The sequence below is a fragment of the Propithecus coquereli genome, unplaced genomic scaffold (genome assembly GCF_000956105.1).
Source record: "Propithecus coquereli isolate 6110/MARCELLA unplaced genomic scaffold, Pcoq_1.0 Scaffold553, whole genome shotgun sequence".
In the NCBI taxonomy this organism is placed as follows: Eukaryota; Metazoa; Chordata; class Mammalia; order Primates; family Indriidae; genus Propithecus; species Propithecus coquereli.
In genome coordinates this window covers 94739-102844 of record NW_012151430.1, presented here as the reverse complement: position 1 = coordinate 102844, position 8106 = coordinate 94739, and the positions used below count along the sequence as shown (strand labels likewise).

The window sequence follows — 8106 nt, the reverse complement described above, 5'->3', positions numbered from 1 at the left end:
TGTGTTAGAGGGGAGTCAGTCTGGGGAGACAATTAAGAAATGCTCAAAGTCCCCTGTAAAACAAAGCAGAAAGTAAGTGTCACAAAGAGAAGCAGAAGTGAGGCACTTTCACCAGAATGAGGAGGGGGGTGGCAAAGGGGCCGGGGTATTCACAGGTGCTCAGGGGACGAGGACGGCTTCCTGAAAGAGACGGTATTGAGCTGAACTTGAAAAGTGGCTGAGATGACAACAGGCAGAAAAGGGCTGGGAAGGGCAGCCCAGGCTCAGGGAATGCATAACCCCCTGGTTCTCAAACATCAGGGCATGTCAGACTCTCCGGGAGGGCTTGTTAAAACACAATGTGCTGCCCTGCCCCGCTGAGGTCTGGGGTAGGGCCTGAGAATGTGCATTCCTAACAAGTCCCAGGCGATGCTGATTTGGCCAGTCTGCGGCCGCTCTTTCAGAACCGCTGGCTTGAGCCACAGCCAGCCGGTCTGGGCACCTGCATCTCACTTCAGGCACCGTGTTGAGTGAGTGAAGCACAAGATGGGAGGGGGTGTGGACAGGTGGAGTGGGCTGAAGACTGTCAGCCTTTGGCTGTCTTAGGAGTTCGGACCTAATTCTATAGACTGAATTTAAGGCCACGATGGATGTGGTAGAATGACCTGGTCTCCAGGGATGTCCCACTCTGGGGTCTGGGGACACCCTCAGCCTGAAGCTGTACGAGATAGGCAGGTGATAAATTCATACTGGGTTTGTCCTCGCAGAGACGAGCCCTGCACTGCCCCACACAGCACGTGTGCTGAGGGCGACAGTTGACACAAAGAAGAATTGAAGCTAGGCATGATTTTAAATACGCCACATCAAGAGTAAGTGTAGCCACACGCTCCGTGCATGCAGTGGGGATGGCAGGTGGAAGAGGAATCAGGCAATCTGACCATTCAGGCAAAAGCAACAGTTTTGGCCTCAGTAAAGAGATAATTCATCTGTATTTTTCTTTCTTGTGGCCTAGGGCCCTCCCAGATTCCCAGGGGCAAGGATGTCACAGCACAGATCCAGCCCACTTCTGTCACTAGGGAAGCACCTACAGCCAGGTAATTTCCTCCAAATGGTTTCTCTTTGGCTAAGAAACAGAGAGTTTGTTGCCTGGGCAGGGCCTGGGGAGGCAGGATGCCCGAGGAAAAGGGTTGCCACCCTGACAGGGTCATCCTGGTCAGGACACACCAGACCAGCAGGACTGGCCCTTTCCCCAGTGACCCAGTCATGCAGAGCAGATGCCATCTGTCACCTGCGTACTGGCTTCCAGTTATGCCTCCAATAAGCTACAGTTACTGAGTACCAACTCTCTGCAAAGGCATCCACTGACTGTGGTAGAGACACAAAGATGAGTCAGCCATGGACCTGCCTTCCAGAAACGTACAATTTAATAGGAAGAGGGCAGACAGAAGCCAGCCTTGGTCATTAGAACCCTTCTATCTGGTCCCTCATTCCCCACCTCTGCATCCCCCTCCATCAGTCCCTCATGCTGGGGGTCGGGGGCTCTCACTCATTCAGCCCTCACCACACCAGGTATCGCAGGAGTCCTGGGCCCCCCCACGATGAATAACGAAGATGCCTGTGGTCTGGTGGGGGGCCCTTCATGCCCATAGCTGGAGACGAGCCTGCTCCTGAGCAGGAGCTCTCCTCAGCAGGAGCCACGTCCCTGCTGCGGGGCCACGACAATCACCTCTGGGCTGAGGACCCCGAGTCTCCCCGATGGGTGGGCTGCACTCTGGTCAGGGAACCTGGGCCCCTTTACTTCATTCAGCCTGTCCCAGACCTACCAAACCAGGGGGCACTGGGAGGCACAGCTGCTGCATGCATGACGGTCCACAAGAAGATGGCAAAATTCTTGTCCCTAAGCTGACCCGAAGCCTCATGGGGGAGTTGGACAAGTGCACGCATCACAGTATGTTGGACACTGTAGCAGGGACATGTTTGGGTGTGGCAGCGAGCAGAGTGGAAGCAAACCAGTTCTGTCCAACAAGGGGACACTGCAAAGCTCCCATCATGGCATGGGACGTGGTGGAAGCAACTCTGCGGGACGCTGGACTCCAGTGTTTGTTGAACACCAGACACTGTGTTAAGTATTTTACCAGTGTTTTATTTAGTCCCCGCAATAAGCTAGTGAGATAGGGGTTATCATTCCTGTTTTACAGATGAGCAAACTGAGGCGCAGAAAGGATCACACATTGATCTGGCATAGTATTAATTGAGCACCTATTGTGTGCTTAGCAGTGTAGACCCACATCCCTTCCTCATGGAGCTCGAATTCCACAGGTGAAGTCACTTGCCCAAGATGAGGCTGGCATGTGTCAGAGCCAGGATTCAGACCTAGGTCTGGCGGCCTGCAGGGCTTGTACTTTTTCCCACCTCACCCCAGAACACCCTAGCCCTCAGGACACCCTTCTTATGGGGAGCATAGACTGGCCCTGCCAACCCCTGTGGGGAATTTGAGGATTCAGGAGCAAGGCTGTGTCAGGGGTGGGAGAGGAGCTGCTGATCCGTAGAACCTGACCACCCGGTGTTTTCCCCAGGGAGGGGAGGAGGGTGGAGCTTCCCCAGGGAGATTTCAAGGGAGGATGGGGGTAGTCTGTGTTCCAGGGTCAGAGGGTGACACCCTCTTCCTGCTGAAGTGGGGAATCCCCTTGGATTTCTCTGGGTCCATGGGAGGGGCCTATTGTTTCTCTACGGTTCAGATCCTCAAGGGAGGAAAACTCAAGGATTAAATCAGCCTCTGGCATCTGCCTGGCTCCTTGGTTTAGGACTCAGCTCCTGCCCTCCCATCCCTCAGCCGCCAGGAGGCCCGTGGCACTGCCGCTGGGCAGTGATGTTTTCTTTTAACCCAAGGAAGTGATCAGAGATTTGCAAACCTCCAATCCCCCCCGACTCGCAAGGAAAAAAATATAGGATTTTACTCACCATAGCAATCAATGTAAATTGCCAATGTTTGGGGATTAAATAAAGTGTGGTGAAAATCGACATAAAATAATGAAATACTATGCAGCCATTACAAATCATTATGGAGAAAAAAATGACATGAGAAGAGTGCTTTATAATAGATTTGGTCAGAATCCAGGCCATAAAACAATGTACATGATCTCATTTTTAAAAAATATATATGCATAGAAAAATGTCTGGAAGGATACATAGCAAATGTGAATTGTAGTTGTCTCTGGGTAGCAGAAGTGTAAGTTTTCTCCTGTTTTCAATATTTTCCAAATTTCCTTCAGTGAAAATGCATGTCTTTTGTAATTATGGAGAGAAAATCCCCACAGTATATACTGGAGAGAGCAGAGAGAGGGAATGTTTTCTTTTGGGCCTGTGCTTAGGTGGCCCCAGGCCCCAGCCGAGTTCCAGGAATGCAGACACTGTAGAAGCAACAGGGGAAGCCTGGGAGCAGCAGAGTGAGGCCAGCGCGAGGAGAATTAGCCAGGCTTCGCTGGCCAGGTCTCGTCTTAGATGTCAGCTCATCTCCATGTCACCCGGCCTGGCTGGAAGAGGCCCCTCCCATCCTTATTCTCCACCTTTAACCCTATCACATTGTCTTCAGGGCACTTGACTAGACTTGCTGCCTGCTTCTCTGTCCTCTAGGTGATGACCTGTCTCCTGCACCAGAGGGCAGCTCCTGGGAGCAGGGACCCCGTCTGTCTGGCTCACTCTGACTTCCCGTTGGGGAAAGGGCCCCAGCTGGATCTTGGTTGTCAATCAACTAGGATTGCTCAGTAGCCTCAAGTTACAGGTATTGATTCAAAGGCTACACGTGGCAGTGAGAAAACGGAAATAATTTCCTGGGAATCTAGAAACAGGCAGAGAGCTGGTTGTTAGGACCAGAAATGGGTGAAGCTCAGCAACCTAGAGGACATGGCCCAGCCTTAGTAACAGCCATGGCCACTTACAGGTGTTGTGGAAATGCCAGCTTTGTGCTTTTCATTTTATAAACAAGGAAAGTGAAGGCAGAACCAATTTATCTCAGTGTCCCTTGCACCTTTTCTTCCCATCCCCCTGCTGCTGCCAGCCGACTCGGCCTCCCAGCCCACAGCTTCCGCTCCTCCCTGTGGACCTGCTCAACCCAGGTCCCCACTCCAGCCATCCTGCCGAGTCTGCCCTGACGAGGATCCCCGTGACTCCAAGATGCCAAACCCAATGGTTAATTCTCTGTCCTCATGTCACTTGACCTATCACATCCTCCTTGAAACTCCTTCTCCTGGTTTCCCTCCTGTTTGACTTGCTAGTCCTTGGTCTCTTTTGCTGAGCTATCGCTGGAGCTCAGTCCTTGGACAGCTTCTCTACTGACATCCCCTCCTGGTGATCCCCTGTGATGGCTTTGAAGAGCCACGTGCTGCGCACCCGCAGATCTTCATTTCCAGCCTGGACCCCTCCCCTGAACTCCAGACTCACATCTCCACCTGCCTACAGGCCTCTCTACGTGAGTGTCTAAAATGCATCTCGCGCCTAACAGGTCCAAAACTGAGTCCTCATCTTCCACCCTGAATGGCTCCGTGAGCAGGCGTCCACAACTCCAAAAACGGGAGTTCCATCCTCGCAGTTGCTCAGGCCAAAAATCTGGGAATTCTCCTTGACTTCTGTTTTTTATCTCTCACTTCCAGTCCTTCAACAAATCCTATTGGCTCTGCTTTCTAGAATCTGACCACATCTCAGATGCTACTGCTCTGGTCCAAGACACCATTGTCTCTTACCAAGGTTTCTGCAGTAACCTCCTAACTGGGTCTGCCCTTCCTCCCCATTTTATTCTCAAAACAGCATCCAGAGTGATCCTATTAAAATGTGGGTCACATCATGTCACTTCTCTGTATGAAACCCTCCAGTGGCTCCATCTCAGAGTCAAAGCCCAAGTTCGTACAAGGGCCCCCGTTGGATGCCCTGCACACTCTGGAGCCTCTCACTTCCTCTCTGATCCCTTCTCTTCCTTCCCCCTCATTCACTCGACTCCACCACGTTGCGCTCCTCGCTGATCTTAGCATGCCAGGCAGGCTCTCACCTCCAGGCCTTTGTCCTTGCTGTTCCCTCCACCTGGAAAGCCATTTCCTCATTAATTGTCAGGGTTCATATGCTCAGTCCTCACTTCTCTCAGGTCTTTGTTCATGATTTCTCTTCTCAGGTCTCTGGCCTTCCCTGGACACACTTTTTGAATTTCGACACTCCTTCCCTCCTCCTGCCCCAACACGCCCTACCCACTTCTCCTGCTTTATTTTTTCTCCATAGCACTTACCACCTCTGACTAGTATATTTTTAATGTATTTATTTTGTTAGTGGTTGGTCTCCCCCAGCAGATGGTAAGCTCTGTGAGGACAGAGGTTTGCATCTGTTTTGTCCACTGTCACATCCCCAGAGCCCTAGGACGGTGCCTGGCATTTCGTAGATGCTCAGTAAACATGTCCGAGTACCTGAGTGAAGGGACCACTTACTGTTCACATAAGGCTTTGAGACAGGGTGGAAAGAGCACCAGGGTTTGTGCCATGAGAGGAACATTGTTAAGGCCTGTTGGGCTGAGAGAGCAAGAAATCCTCCCGGTGGAGAACGCCCCTGGTGGAAGCCAGCAGGCAGCCAGCTCGCACCTCGGTGGCGTCTGAAGAACTCACCACCTCACCGCCGCCGACGGCTCTCCTCACTCAGCTTCCATCCAGGCTGCTTTGCTCAGAGACCCGTCCTCAGTGCTCTGCCTCAGTCCTTTGCTTTCCTTTTTTTTCTGCAGGTGCCAGAGTTTACAGCCTGTTGGAGGAAGACAGCAGCAAGGTAAGAGAACAATAAGACTATGTTTCGTTTGGTGCTTCCCAACTTAAAAGGCCTTGAAAAGTGTTCAAGGAAGACCAGGGTGCTCGAAGTGTTGGCAGCTGGACGAAGTGAAGGCCCAGGGGGTTTGTGCTGACTTCCTGGATCGAGTGAGAACCCTGGGACAGCAGGGCCAGCTCAGTGTCATCAGAGATGGCTGTGAGGTCTGTAGACCCAGGAAAAGAGTGCTTCCCTTGGGAAAATGTGGCACCGTCAGGGCCCACAGCACGGTGCTGCTGCTCTGCCTTCCTCACCTGCCTCCACGCCTCCCTCGCCACTTGCTCGGAGGTCCGGCCTGGCCAGGCGAAGGGTCTAGGGCTTTTGCTTTTAGCGAGGCTGGTTCAGTTCTGCCTGGTTCAGTTCTCAGATCCAGAGAAACATACTAGGATCCTTCTAGCATAGGGCTTCTCTGATTCTGTGTTAAATCTCAGTCCAAATTTTAAAAAGTGGCAAACTCCACAAATAATGGGTGTGTGGAGGGCGCACCGGCACGCGCTGCCGCTGTGCCTGGGAAAGGGGCGGCTCCTAAAAACACGTCCGGCCTCTGACTGAGCAGCTGCGCGTCCGGAACTTATTTTAGGAAGTGGTCACATCTGTGCAGAGGTGTCTGTTCAAAGATGGTTGTAATTGCATTGCTTATAATAGGAAAAAAGGAAAGATCTGAAAGCCCAACCAAAAGGAATTGGCTCTTCAAAACTGGCACGTCCCCACAAGGGACTGTCATTAGGCAGAATGATGTAGATGTGTATTTATTAACAAGAGAGATATTTGGATGTGTCGTTTTTTAAAAATAGAAAAATCTTACAAAATATGCAAAGAAAGTAGCTTTGGACTCAGCCTGAAGAGTTGAAATCCAGAGTAGTCGCTTCACCAACCTGGGAACTCGGGCGAGTGACGTGACCTCCCTGAGCCTCTTTCCTGCCTGTAAAAGGGCGACTGAAGCTGGGAGAGCTTGGCGGTGGGAACACGCTAAAGCCCGCGGCATCTCCAGCACGAGTGACAGCTCAGCTGACAGGTGCTGGGGCAAGACACGGAATTGACAGTATTCTTAACCTGTGTATGAGCTGGAAAACATTCTGGAAATTCATAGACCAGGAGTGGGGTTTTACTGTAGAATCATGAGTGGTTTTCAATATTTTCTCATTTTTCTGCAAGGAATATATACTACTTATATAATGATGGTGCAGTAAAAAAAAAAGCGAGTAACCGCTTGAAATGTTTTTTTAAAAACATGCAGTGCATTCAGCAAGCAAGTCCACTGTAGCCCCTGGGCAGGGCCCTGGAGAGCTGAGGTAGATGCAGGGAGGAGAGGACATAGGAAGGACAGCGGTGAAGGAAGAGAAAGGGAGGTCGGACCCGAGGGCTGGAGCCCAAAGCAAGCGTGTGTGTGTGTCTCCCCACCCCCTTCGCTGGCACTTCCTGGGTGGGCTCCAGGTAGGAGCTCTGGTAACCTAAGGCCCATATGTCCCAGCTTCAGAGGATTATGGACCTGTGCAGCCTCCTTCCTCTGCTGAGACAACCCGCCTCCAGCACATCCAGGTGGGAGCCCTGTGGCTCTAGCCCTGGGCCTGCCTCATCCACCTTTAGTAAACCCAGCACTTTTGTCCATGTCCGGAGTAGGAAAGGCAGGGAATCCTAGTGAATTCCCAGAAGTCATCCTAAAAGGATTAGCACCTCTCTTCTTTGGCAGCCCAGTAGGGTCCACACCCAAGAGCAGGGTCTCCCAGGCAAATACAGCCTGCTGCGGAAGGGAGACAGTGACCAGCTGCCTGGCTTCCCTCCCCACCCCTACCCACCAGCTGCCTCACTGGCTGGCGACATTGGGAGAAACTCTTCCACACGATGAGGTTTATGCCCACTCCTGCCAGTTCACGAGCATTCTTCTCTTTGGGTTTTTTTGTGTGTGATAGTATCTTGCTATGTTGCCTAGGCTTGATCCAAACTCTTGGGACCAAGCAATCTGCCTGCCTGGGCTGTGTAGCTGGAATGAGCCACCACACCCATCTCATCGAGAATGTTTTGGGCATGGCTCATCCGCATAGGTGAACTTTCCAAATAATCAAATTTAATCTCATCACTTTGCAATTTTTTATTGTACCCATTTGAAATTAATTTATATTTTATTAAATTTATCAAAATAATACACACATTCAAAATAGCTCGAAGAGAGGATTTTGAAAATGTCATCACAAAGAAATGGCAAGTGTTTAAGGTGATGGATATGCTAATTACCCTGATCTGGTCATTACACGATGTATATATGTATCAAAACATCACACTGCACCACATAAATAT

At 51.1% G+C, this 8106-nt stretch overlaps 1 long non-coding RNA gene across 2 annotated transcripts in view; it reads left to right on the top strand.

Annotated features, from left to right (window-relative positions):
- The window catches only part of LOC105821017, a 78862-nt gene that overhangs the window by 53491 nt on the left and 17265 nt on the right, over positions 1–8106 (top strand). Inside the window, exons 1-2 of one of the 2 annotated variants that reach the window (XR_001138041.1) lie at positions 1018–1073; positions 5735–5775. This is a non-coding gene — a long non-coding RNA (uncharacterized LOC105821017). Of the gene's footprint in view, positions 1–1017; positions 1074–5734; positions 5776–8106 lie in introns of those variants that run through there. The other variant, XR_001138042.1, reaches the window with a different exon arrangement.